This window comes from Eptesicus fuscus, chromosome 9 (genome assembly GCF_027574615.1).
Source record: "Eptesicus fuscus isolate TK198812 chromosome 9, DD_ASM_mEF_20220401, whole genome shotgun sequence".
Classification (NCBI taxonomy): Eukaryota; Metazoa; Chordata; class Mammalia; order Chiroptera; family Vespertilionidae; genus Eptesicus; species Eptesicus fuscus.
In genome coordinates, this window is record NC_072481.1 from 3423389 (window position 1) to 3435821 (window position 12433).

The 12433-nt window shown below is 50.1% G+C and overlaps 1 protein-coding gene across 1 annotated transcript in view; it reads left to right on the forward strand.

The window, feature by feature from the left end:
- Positions 1–12433, forward strand: part of CAMTA1 (calmodulin binding transcription activator 1) — a 665080-nt gene that overhangs the window by 390888 nt on the left and 261759 nt on the right. The gene's annotated exons all lie outside the window — the stretch shown is intronic.

Below are 12433 nucleotides of genomic sequence, written 5' to 3' on the forward strand. Positions count from 1 at the left end.
TCACCCCTGCAGCTCGGAGGCCCCGCCTTCCGGCACCACCCAGAGCCACGCTGGCCTGAGCTCCCTAAGGGGCTGGGCTTGCCTGGCCTTGGGGCGCCCCATCACCCCAGGTCATCCAGCCCGTGGAATTGACGAGTTGTGAGACCAGATCCATGGCTTTGGGGTACACTTCCAGGTCCTGCTCTGGCTCAGCTGCAGCCACCAATGAAAAAAACCTCTGGGCTCGGGTCTTTGTAAGGCAGCTATTCTAGGGCTCACATTTAGAAGGCGGGGATTGTTTCACTGAGATAAAATGATGCATTTGTTGCCCTGGCCAGTGTACTCAGTGGTTAGAACTCAGGCCTGTGGACCAAGGGTCTGGGGTTTGATTCTTGGTCAAGGTATGTACATGCACTGCAGGTTCAATTTCTGCCCCCGGCAAGGGAGGCAACCAATCGATGTATCTCTCTCACATCAATGTTTCTCTGTCTCTCTCCTCCCTCCCTCCCTCCCTCCCTCCCTCCCTTCCTCCCACTCTCTCTAAAAATCAATAGAAAAATAGCCTTGGGTGAGGATTAACAACAACGACAAAATCGTGCATTTGTCAAGGCTACAGCTTCCACGGCTTTCTCTTGGCGGGGGGAGGGGGGGCGGGGGGGGTGTCTCCCCTTAACCATTCTCCATGAGCGAGCGCTTCTCTCTGAAGCCTGGCTGGCAGTGAGCTTCCGTGCATCTGGCTTATTGAGAGATGCTCCTCACCCCTCCCATTTGCCCTCACCTCTCCCCCCTCACCCCTCCCATCTGCCCTCACCTCTCACCCCTCACCCCTCCCATCTGCCCTCACCTCTCACCCCTCACCCCTCCCATCTGCCCTCACCTCTCCCCCCTCCCGCCTCCCATCTGCCCTCACCTCTCACCCCTCCCCCCTCCCATCTGCCCTCACCTCTCACCCCTCACCTCTCACCAACAGCAGAGGGCAGCCTGTGTGAGACCAGGAGCGTTTTGCCGTAAAGCCCAAGCCCATTCCCCTCTTCCGGTCGCCTGTTTTATGCGTGTGGCGTTCCGTCCCAGGCCAGACTTCTGCGACATGGAAAATACCCTAAGTACAGGCTGCCACAGGAGCTCACTCACCGGCACTCGTGGCGCTTTGTGAAGTTTACACACGCTGACTTACACACGCCGCGCAGAGCGAGGAAATACGCACTGTGGTACTGCGGCGATGGGGTGTGTAATTCCACGCGCACGGGCTGTAAGTGGGAGGACTTGGGACTTCTCTTTCCCAGTTAGAGCCCATCTGGGCTTTCTCTGGAGGGAGTCCGGCAGGGGGCGCCTCTCAGTGCCGGGCGCCCTCCTTTGTGTGGTTCCTATGGATTCAATGAACAGGTTCTGTGCCGCCTGCCAGTTTCAGGCTGTGTTAGGCCGTAAGCCCACCGGTGAATTGACCTGGAAATGTGCATCGTCTGTTCGAGGAGAGGGACAGGTCACCAGTGATGACAGGGAGGCCAGGATGACTTGGGACAAACTCTGTGCCTCAGTTTCCTCATCTGTGAGGGGGGCATGCCCTGCCTCCCTTTTGGCGCTGATGGGGACATGTAAGTTCCTGCATGTGAAAGCATTTGTTTAGAGCGGTGCCTGGCACCCATTAAGCGTGCAGTCAGTGTTAACTGCTACAGCCACCCCTCTCATTACTTGATTTCTTGCTGTCTGGTGACCAAAATTAGCGGCTGAGATCATGGGGAGAACATGTCCCCCCTTGTTAAGGAGCCTGGGCCTCAGCATTGCCAGGTTTGAATGAAAGAAACATTGTCTTTTCTCCAACATGGAGATATTTAATTGCTTTTGTTTTGATATCAAAAGTAACGTATTGTCAAAATGCAAACAGTATAAAAAAATATAGAGAGTAAAAGTCCCCCCTAAACTCAGTGTACACACACACACATTTTCACACATAAAAAGGGTATCATTTTTTAATCAGCATCATACTGTGAATTTTATTTAAATGGATGCAGATGAATATGTTTTAACAGCTGTGTGGTAGTCCATTGTGGGGCCCACCTATTGTTGGATAGTTACATTGTTTCCAGATTGTTTCCATTCATACTTCTATGAATATCCTTGAACATGTCTTTGTGTACTTGTCAGATTATTTTCTCAGAATACATTTCTAGAAGTGGCATACTACGCTAAAGAACATTCATATTTTTACAATTTAGCATTTTAAAATGATATATTGTGCCAACTTTGAAGGAATAGTGCACGATCATTAAAAAGGTGGGAAAGGTCTCCTTCCCCCGCCCCCAGTACCAGTTGCCTTCTCAGAAGCCACCACACGATCATTTTTCTCATTTATCCTTCCAGATCTGGACACTTGTTCTTTTCTTCCTTCTGCGCACATGTAGCATGCCACACACGTGTTGCACCTTGCTTTTTCAATCAACACTATAGCTTATCGATTTGGTTTCTACTAGTCCAGAGAGAGACGCCTCATTCTTAGTAAGAGGTATTATTAAGCAGCTGCAATGTGTCCAGTTTGTTCTCAGTGTCACAGGGGTAGTAGCCCTTGGTGACCCACATTCTAGAGAGGGAGATGGACAGTAAACAACAAAAATTCGTGTATACTGTAGTGTGTCAGAGGGTGGAGGGCGTCATTAAGAAAATAAAGCAGCTAAAAGGCACAGGAAGTGGGTGCAGTTGTAAATTGGGGGGGGGGTCAGGGAAGACCCCATTACCTTGATAACAAAACTGGACCCCCCCAAAAAAAGTACAACAAAAGAAAACAGCAGGTCATTATCCTTCAGGAACACAGAGGCAAAAATCCTCAATCGAATAATAACAAATAAAATTCAGCAATATGTTAAAAGAAATACTATGCCATGACCAAATGGATTTGATCATGGGAATGGAATAATATCCATAAATCAATATAAACCATAATATTAACATTTTATAGAAGAAAATCACCTGATTCTATCAACTGATGCAGAAAAAGCATCAATTTGATAAATTTCAACATCCATGCATGAAAAAAAAAGTGTCAGCAGAGTAGGAATGGGAGGGAATTTCCTCTCCTTGATGAAGGAACGGTACAACATCATTCTTGATAGTGAAACACTGAGAGCTTCCCCTCTAAGCCTGGGAACAGGGCAAGGATGGCCACAGCTCCCATTCAGCCTTACATGGACGTCCTGGCCAATGCAATAAGGCAAGAAAAGAAACAAATCTTCATTTTGTTCCTCTTTATATTTTCTATTTAATTTCTGACTTTCTATGTTTCCATTTTTTTTAAAGAGTGCTTACCCTTACTTCTTGGAATATTTTTGCAATAACGGCTTTTAAGTCTTGGCACCTTTCCCTGTGAAAGCTGAGGTGTTTCTGGTTCTCACTATACCAGTCAATTTCAGATGCTATTCAGTACATTTTGCGTATTGCATTTTGAGACTTCAGTCTTGTTACTTTTTCCTCTCCCTCTTTCCGACTTACTGTGGCCCCTCACATGGCAGTCGTCAGATCTGCACAACAGAGCAAGGTCTGAAAGGCTGATGGTGGAGAGAGTCCGTCTTACTCCTAGGCTCTCCCTGATGTGCATACACGCAGATCCGACCCTAAACAGAGCCAGACTACGAGGTTGACGGTTCCCGACTGGCCCAGGATTGCCGGCGGCTGGGGTGCAACAGAACAGGAAAAAAAAGGGGGACTTCCCCTGCCCTCTCTGAGTATGAGAGCCCCGGGCTTGCCTCTGTGGCTGCAGTGAGAGGGCTTTTCCTGGGATTCTTTCTCACCTGGCGCCCCTCCCCAGCTCCAGGCTGCCGTGAGCCCCAGTTCAGGGATGAAGGGACGATGGGGACTCGCGGTGCTTCAGGAGCTTTCTACTTGTGGGCTCCCCCCGGGCCGCCTGCTGCTGTTTCCTTCCCAGAGCCCTCACGTCGGCGTGGGCTTCACAGCTTCATCCGGTGCGCTCGCTCCATCTCTCCCGGAACCGGAACCGGAACCAGAACCACGGCGGCCCCTCCTCATCTGCGGTTCTGCTTTGTGTGCTTTCAGTGACCGGCAGTCAGCTGTGGTCCAAGATCATTAAATGGAAAATGCTGGAAATAAACATTTCCTTGGTGTTCAATTGTGTGCCCTTCTGAGTAGCGTGATGAAATCACACGGTGTCCTGCTCTGTCCCACCGGGGACACGCATCATGCCTTTGTCCGGCATAGTCATGCTGTACATGCTACCTGCCCGCTAGTCACAGAGTAGCCGTCCCAGTTGTCAGATCGACGGTCATAGCCTCACAGGGCTTGTGTTACTAATGGCCCCAGAGCACAAGCATGTGATGCTGGCAGTTCAGATGTGCCACAGAGAAGCCATAAGGTGGGGGCAGTACATTCAAGTGTTTTGAGGGAGACCCAGTCATAGAACTTTTGTTACAATATATTGTTATAATTATTCTATTTCATTAGTTACTATTGTTAATCTCTCACTGTGCCTAATTCATAAGTTAACTTTATCATAGGTATGCACTATAGGAAAAGAAACATATTACCCATAGGGTTTGGGGCTTTCCGTGGTTTCAGACACCCACGGGGGTGAGGGAATGTCCCCCACGGATTCGGGGGGGGGGGCGGCGGCTGTGTTTCCATTTACTTTTGCTCATTCTCTCGGTGCTGCCCTCTCTGACCCTCCTGCTTCCCAGCCAGTTTGCTCCTCTTTGGGCTGCTGCCAGTACAGCTTCATTTTGTTTTCAGCTTCTTTCCTGAGCTCTGCCAACTCGTGTTTTATTCCCTGCTGATGCCACGCTCTCCCTTTCCTGAGCTTTTGTAGCTCTGCTCTGCGTTTTCTTTTAAAGAGGTGTTTGTCCAGTTTGTTTTTATTTTGAGAGTATGTTCGTTAAAGCTGGGGAAGCGCAGCGAGGAAGGGCCTGGGATAGAAGACGCCACAGCAGGAGACTGGTCGGGGCTGCTTTGGCTCACTGGGGAGTCAGGGAGAAGGGGCCGTGGCGACAGGTTCAGGGGGTTAGCCCGGGACGAGGTGGCACTGCCATTGCTCCCCTAATTGCAAGTCTCGTGGGGACCCTTAGAGCTTAGGAGATGCGTGCCTGTGGGGAAGGTGAGGGGAAGTCTTTCCATGAAGGGCACCCCCCCCCCCGGTTTGTTATTGGAAGGACTTTTCTAAAGCAGATGGTCCAGGGCGGCGTTTCTGTCAGCAGGAATTTCCCCGGCCTCACAGGGAAGGTCCCATCGCACAGAGCTGTGCCTGCGGCCCGGAGCCTTCCCGATCCCCAGCCAACAGACACCCTCAGTCCCGAGGCCTCGTCCCATAGCCCTCGGAAACCTTCGTCGCCTTGGACAGCCCTTCTTCCGACGCAGATCTGTGAGACAGCGATATTTTATAGATATAAAACCTCTTTCTACGCCTGATTGGTGGTGTTGCTCTTATATCAATCAGGGGCAAAGCAGATGTACAGTCCTTAGTTCATCCTAGCTTGATGCCTGTGTCAGTGGCCAGAGCTGTTTCATGCCTGAGGCACATAAAAAAATCACACCTCTTTCTCTCTCGTGTTCTCCTTATTGTTTGGGCGCAACTTCCTGGAAGGGAAGGTGCGACATCATAATGTGACGCCTGTTATCAAGATACCCTAAAACATTTAAATTTTTCTTTATATATTTAACATGACGTACTAGGGAAGAAGCATGTGGGGAGACGGTGAGTGTGAGGAAGAGGGAGACAGGCTGGGGAGGTGGGCTCCCACTCTCCTCCTCAGGTGGGCGGTCAGGAAGCAGGCCAGATGGTCAATGAGGGGAGGGAGCTGTCAGGACCCCGAAGGGCCATTAGTGAAAGGGTTTTCTCTTCAAATGGCGTTTTTGTGTCAGGAACCTGAGCCCTCACTCAGGGCAGTGTGGCAACCAGCTCCAGTATTCCCACGGGGTGGTTATTTGTAAGGGCAGGGGCCGGACTGCTCCGTGACTAGCAGGCTCTCGTGCTGCTTCCATTACATGCAGCCCTGGGGCTGTTGTTTATTTAGTTGGGAGCCCGTGAATCGGTTCCTCTCCTTGCATGTGACAGCTGCTCGGGCGCTAGAAGGCAGAGCCCTTCAACCGAAGGCGTTCCCACAGCAGCCTGGAGAGGAGGGCAGTCCCTGGTGCTGCATCTCCAAGACTACACCTCTCCGTACCAGACAGGGAAGGGTTCCCAGGGGTGCGGCTTGTCTGTGCACAGGGGAAGTGTGTGTTCACAGGGCTGTCCATGGTCCCCAACTGCAACCCCCTGGTGCTGTCCATGGTGCTGTCCCTGGCCCTCAACCACAACCTCATGGCGCTGTCCATGGCTCTGTCCATGGTCCCCCACTGCAACCTCATGGTACTGTGCATGGTGCTGTCCATGGTCCTCAACCACAACCTCATGGCGCTGTCCATGGCTCTGTCCATGGTCCCCCACTGCAACCTCATGGTACTGTGCATGGTGCTGTCCATGGTCCTAACCACAATCTCACGGCGCCGTCCATGGCACTGTCCATGGTCCTCAACCACAACCTCATGGTACTGTGCATGGTGCTGTCCATGGTCCTAACCACAATCTCACGGCGCTGTCCATAGTCCTGCACAACAAATCCCATGCATTGTCCAGCACCCTCAACCCCAGCCTCACGGTGCTGTCCATGGTTCTTAATCACTATTTCCAAATTGGACAGTGTTGCTTCTTTTAAATGCTGACTCCCGATAATTCTCAACCAGCTGAATGACTAGGCTGTGATGGGAAAGCAAAGGGTAACAGTGAGACAGAAAGAGAGAGCTGTGTTTAAATCACAATTTAGGTCGCTGGTTTCATGTGCTAGTGGCAAATCTTTCACATTTCCGACAGTTACAGATTTCCCCTCTGGGATATAATGCTTCTGCTCTCGATGCTACATTTATGAGGCTGAGCTTCCGGTGTACCCCCCCCGAAGGCCTCAAGTACTTTACTGTACATCTGAGATTTGATAGCAACAGCCTCTGACCCCCAGGGAACCTAGCCCTTCTTCCAAGGCTCAGAGAGAATACCCACGTTTTAATCATCCCACGACTCTCTGGCTGAAGGGCAGACACAGCCCCAAGACATCCACTAGAGGAATGATTAGATTCAGAGAGAGAGAGGCCAGGGTGAGGGTGTTGGAGGGGTTTGGGGACCTGGGGGTCAGTGACAGTATCGGTGAGTACAGAGAGCGAATGAGAACATGCCAGAAGGTTCAATTTCATTGTTCCGCCTTCTGGAAAGCCATTGGCAGCCCTTGACTTTCAGAGCAGCCTGGGCTGAGGCTCGTGTTGGATCTGCTCACCCACCTCAGGACTCCAGCTGCCATAGAGGGGCGCTCAGGGCTGGAGCTGCAGCACATTTTCTCTGTTGTCCACTGCGGTCCCTTGTTGGCCTGGGCACAGGAGTGGAGGGGGCAGTATTTTGTTCCATTTTTCCTTTTTTGTGGAAAGGATTTGAGAATAGAGATGAGCCTGGGCTGGTTTTGCAGCTCCGAGCAAGGCTTGGGAAGCAGCCAAGCCTGGCATTGACCTTGGTTTGTTGCTTAGTAGCTGGGCCAACATGGACAACTCTCTAAGCTTTCCTGAGCCTTCCATTTATCACCTGCCGGATGTGAGCATTCTGCCTCTTAGGATGCTGTGTTCATCTCCTGGGGCCACCATAACAAATTAGAACAAATGGGGTGCAGGCTTAGAATAACAGGAACTTACTCTCTCACTGTTCTGGAGGTCAGAAGTCTAAATCAGGGTTCAGCGGGCTCTTCCTAGTCTGTCCCAGGTTCTGGGGGCTGCAGTAGTCCTTGGCGTTCTTCGGCTTGTACACACACCTCTCAGTCTCTGCCCCTGTCACCACATGGCATTGCCCCGTGTGTTTCTGTCTCCATGTCGTCTCCTCCTCTGTGTCTTCACGTGCCATCTCGTATGACACCAGTCATTGGGTCTAAGGCCCACCCTAAGCTGATCGGACCCCATCTTGACTAATTACATGAGCAAGAACCCTTTTTCTTGGTGTATGGTCACATTTGAGGTCCTAGTGGACATGAATTTGGGGAAGACGCTACCCAGTCAAGCGTAGACACTTTAAACATTCAATGAGACCATACATGTAAAGTATTTACACAATGCCTGACACACAGTGAGTACAGTCAGTGGTATCTGTTAGTGTCACGTATGTTACTATGACGTGTACTGTGGGTACAGCACTTGCTGGGTGGCCTTGCTACCCCTTTTAGTATTGACCACAATTCTGTTCAGTCACTGTGTGCAGAGCTGTCCAGGCCAGGCTTCTGCTGGGATGGGGGGTGCAGAAATGGGGAGCTACTGGTCAGGAGGAGGCAGGCACAGCTCTTAGCAGGATGACTGCATGGAGGAAGGATGTGTGTGGAGAGCAGGGGGGGGCGCTGCTCTCGGCTTCCTGGGGACACCAGGAACGTTCTCAGGGGGGTGGCTTATGAGAGGAGACTCAGGCTGAGTTGGGTTGCCCCAGGCAGCGGAGGAGCAGCAGTTGGGGAGGGGAGCAGCTGGGAGCAGCAGAAGAGCTTCGTTTGTTCATGTGGCTGCTGCCCGGGCCCTGGCACTGGGGCATGGGAACTCGGTAGTGACAGCTTGGCCGGCGCCTCTCCTGGGTGCTCATTGGTATATCCCAAATGGAACACACATTGGGGAGGCGTGGGCGGTGAGAGGGGATATTGATGAGAGACACTGACCTTGGTTACAGAAAAATGTATTGTGACCAGAGCATTATTATTGATTTCCCCCCTCTGTTTCGGTATTGAATGGATCACAGCTGGCCCAAGCTCTGCCTGCATTAATGGGGTTTCCTTCAATGACTGCTCAGCTGAGAGAACTAGCAAGCTGGAGTTCCACAGGAGAGGGTGACGGGAAGTGACCGATGGGAAAGGGAAGTTTTTCCTCGGCTGTTCTGGGGGTTAAATAAAATGCTGTGAAAAGGGAGAACTCTTCTCTTCTGCAGCCAGACAAGATCTTTCTCATTGCTGTGAGGTGGCCCCACCCACTGCCACTCAAAGCCGACCCTCAGGGGCAGTGTTACTCACAGCTGCATCCCTAGACCCAGCATAGTGCCTGGCACACGCTAGTCTCGGGACATAGTGAGTGGATGGTGACCGGGGAAGAGGCCCCTGGTGGGGAAACTAGGGAAAGACGGGGCAGCATGAAGTCCCGGCTGCCGGCTGGGTGGACATGGACGGCTGAAGAGCCTCAAAGACCTTATTGAGTTGCAGGCAATGTGTTGTTTTATGTTATTGAGGCAAACCCAGGCAGCTAACAAAATGAGGGAGGGTGTCCTCTTTTTTTCCGAACACCAGGGTCAGCCCAGAGAGACTCATCAGGGAAAGACGAGACCCAGGAAAGCAGGTGAGAAGACGTGACCAGGAGGTAGAAAGAAACCCCGAGGAAAGCAGGCCCCAATTGTCAGCTGAGCAAAGCAGGGCCAGGGCCAGGGCCGGGGGAAGTGCCACCTGCAGGTCATGTCTCAGGGGCAGTGAGAATGACCCCTGGATTTGGATTAGGAGGTCAGTCCTCACCTTAGCACTTGCCCCAGCTCTAAATTTTACCCCAATTCTAACCCTAATCATAACCCTAACTCTGACCCTAAGCATAGCCTTAGCTCAGACTTTAACCCTAATTTTATACTAAGTTTATACTTAACCCTAATCATAGCCCTAGGCTTAATCCTAGCCTTTGCCTTCACCCTGGCTCTAAATTGTACCCGAACCCTAGCCCTAACACTAACCATACTCCTTACATTAACCCTAATCCTAAGCATGGCCTTAGCTCAGGTTTTAACGCTAACTTTATACCTAAACCTAATCACAGCCCTAGGCTTGATCCCAGCCCTTGCCCTAGCTCTAAACTTTGGTGCGCCAGTTGGGGTGAAAGTCTGTTTGGAGTTGGTTTAAGAGAGACTAGGTGAGAAGTGGGAGGCAGATAGTAAAGATGGCTGTTTTTAGCGGTAACTGCAGAGGAAAGGAAAGGAAGGTGGTTGCTGTCAGAGATATAGTACAAGATTTTTTTTTAAGATGGAAGACAGAACAGCTTGTCTACACACGAGTGGGAATGCTGTGGAAGAGATGGACATATTGGTCATGTAGGAGACAGAAGGGGGACTAATACAGGAATGTCCTATATGAGCTAAGAAGAAACAGGACTGCTCATATCCACTTTCAATTACCACTTCCTTTCTCCTCATCTGTTCTCACATCAGAGACCTTCCATCTGGGATCATTTTCCGTGTTCCTGGCATGTATTCTTGAGACACAGCCTTAATAGAGTCTTGTTGGTGGTGAACCCTCAGGTTTCATATTGTTTTGTTGCTAAAAATATCTTCATTTCATCTTCTTTCTTGAAAGATTGTTTTGCTGGAGATACGATTTTAGGTTGACAGTTATTTTCTCTTACTTGAAAATATGAGTCCAGTGTCTCCTGGGACTTATGGTTGCTGTTGAGAAATCAGCTGTCAGTCTCATGGTCATTTCTCTTTCTCTGACTGCTGTTGAGGTCATCTCTTCATCTCTGTATTCTGTATTTTCTCTACAATGTGCCCATTGAGGACTTGTTTTTGCTTTGCCTGATTGGGATTCATTGGGCTTCTTGAATCTGTGGATGGTTTGAGTTCTAAAAAAAAAATCTCAGACAAGCCCAGTTATTGCTACTGGCCTTCTCTCTCTCTTGAACTCAGACCAAGCATATGGCATTCTACTTTCCACATCTTTACCTCTGTTTCATCTTTTCCAATATTTCCCTCTGTATTGGCCTTCCTAGTTAATACCTTTTGATTTACCTTTCTGTTCACTAATTCTAATTTTGATGAATGTTTTCTCTACCTCATTGAGTTTTTATTTTAAATTATTATACAGGCATGCCCTGTTTCATTACACTTCAATTTATTGCGCTTCACAGGTACTGTGTTTTGAGGCAAGACCCTCCGCCAGCAAAAAGATTATGACTTGCTGAAGGCTCAAATGGTGGTGAGAATTTTTCAGCAATAAAGCATTTTTAATTAAGGCACATACATTATTTTCTAGACACAATGACACTGTGCACTTAATAGACTTTGATATAGTGTAAACATGATTTCATATGCACTGAGAAACCAAACGTTTTGTGCGACTCGTCTTATTGCTGTGGCCTGGAATCAAGCCCGCAATACCTCCAAGATATTTTTGTTTCTGGAAGTGTTATTTTTATTCAAACCAGCCTGGTCACTTTTGAGACCCTCTTGTTTTCTCATCATACTTCCAGTGCTCCTCTTTTCTTTCTCTGAGCAGAATAAACAAACTAGCTTCATATAACATATTTATAGTGCGTTTCCGATAACTCCCGTATCGGCATCGTTGCCGTTCTGCTTCGTAGCTCTGTCGCTTGCGCTGGTCTTGCCGACGGAGGATGGTTCGCTCTGAGCTCGTGTTTTTCTCCTGATGACCTCATGCTCCTAAAGCTGCACCAGAGAGAAAGTCAAAAGCCTTAGCTCCGTCCAATGCGCCCGTCCTTCCTGAACGCGCCTTCCTGAAGCCCGAGGAGTGTGATCAACCTTACACACCAGCCTGCACAGGTGTGAAGTCAAAGTCTAAACTAATGACAGTGTCACTTCTAATGATGGGGCTTTTAAATTTCCTTCCCCAGATAAACATACCCTGCAACGAAATGTTTTCTGAATAATGAAATTCATATTTTTGTTAATAATTAGGATACTGGAGTTGCGTTCATAATGCATCATTTTCCCCCTCATTAGGAGACCTTTTTCATTTTGAGAAAGGAGACCCCAACATTTTAACCCAAACTTAGCACCAAGAGATGCGCAGGTTGCTTTTTTAAATGTTGTCACGTGGATGCCAAACCGTCCCTCCCACCTTGACCCCTAACGCTTTGTCCTTGGGTGTCACTTCTCTGAGTTGGGAAAATCCTTTTCTGTTTCTCCCGTGGGAACCTCTCTAGACCCGCAGACCTGAGTGCCGAGGGGCGTGGAGGGCCCCCCCCCCCCCTGAGAGCGGACGACCAAACAGGCAGGGAAATGCTTCCTGACGGCGGCCCCGTGGGGGAGATGTGGTGGGAGGGGGAACGTCCCTCTGGTCACAGGAGCGGGCCTGTCTCTTCCCTGTGTACCCCAGACCCACTGCTGCCGAGGCTCCGGGAGGCCAAGGCTTGCAAAAATGTCACTTTAGTGGGCCCTGGAGTGAAGTCCTGTTTAATGATGAAACCCCGCTACAAAAACAGCCTTTCCTTTCCCGTTTTATGGAAACACGTAAACCTGGTGAGATGCAGACAGCGAAAGAGGAAGTGCCTCTCCACGGCTCCAGGCCCGGCTCAGAGGGGACACGGTCACGGTCACGGGGAGTCAGCTGCGGAGGGCATGTCCGCCCTCTGCTCCCGCCTCCTACTTCTCTCCGGGCTTCCGGCAGGGAGATGGGGTGACACGTGGTCCGGAGGCCCCGCTTTGGGCCTT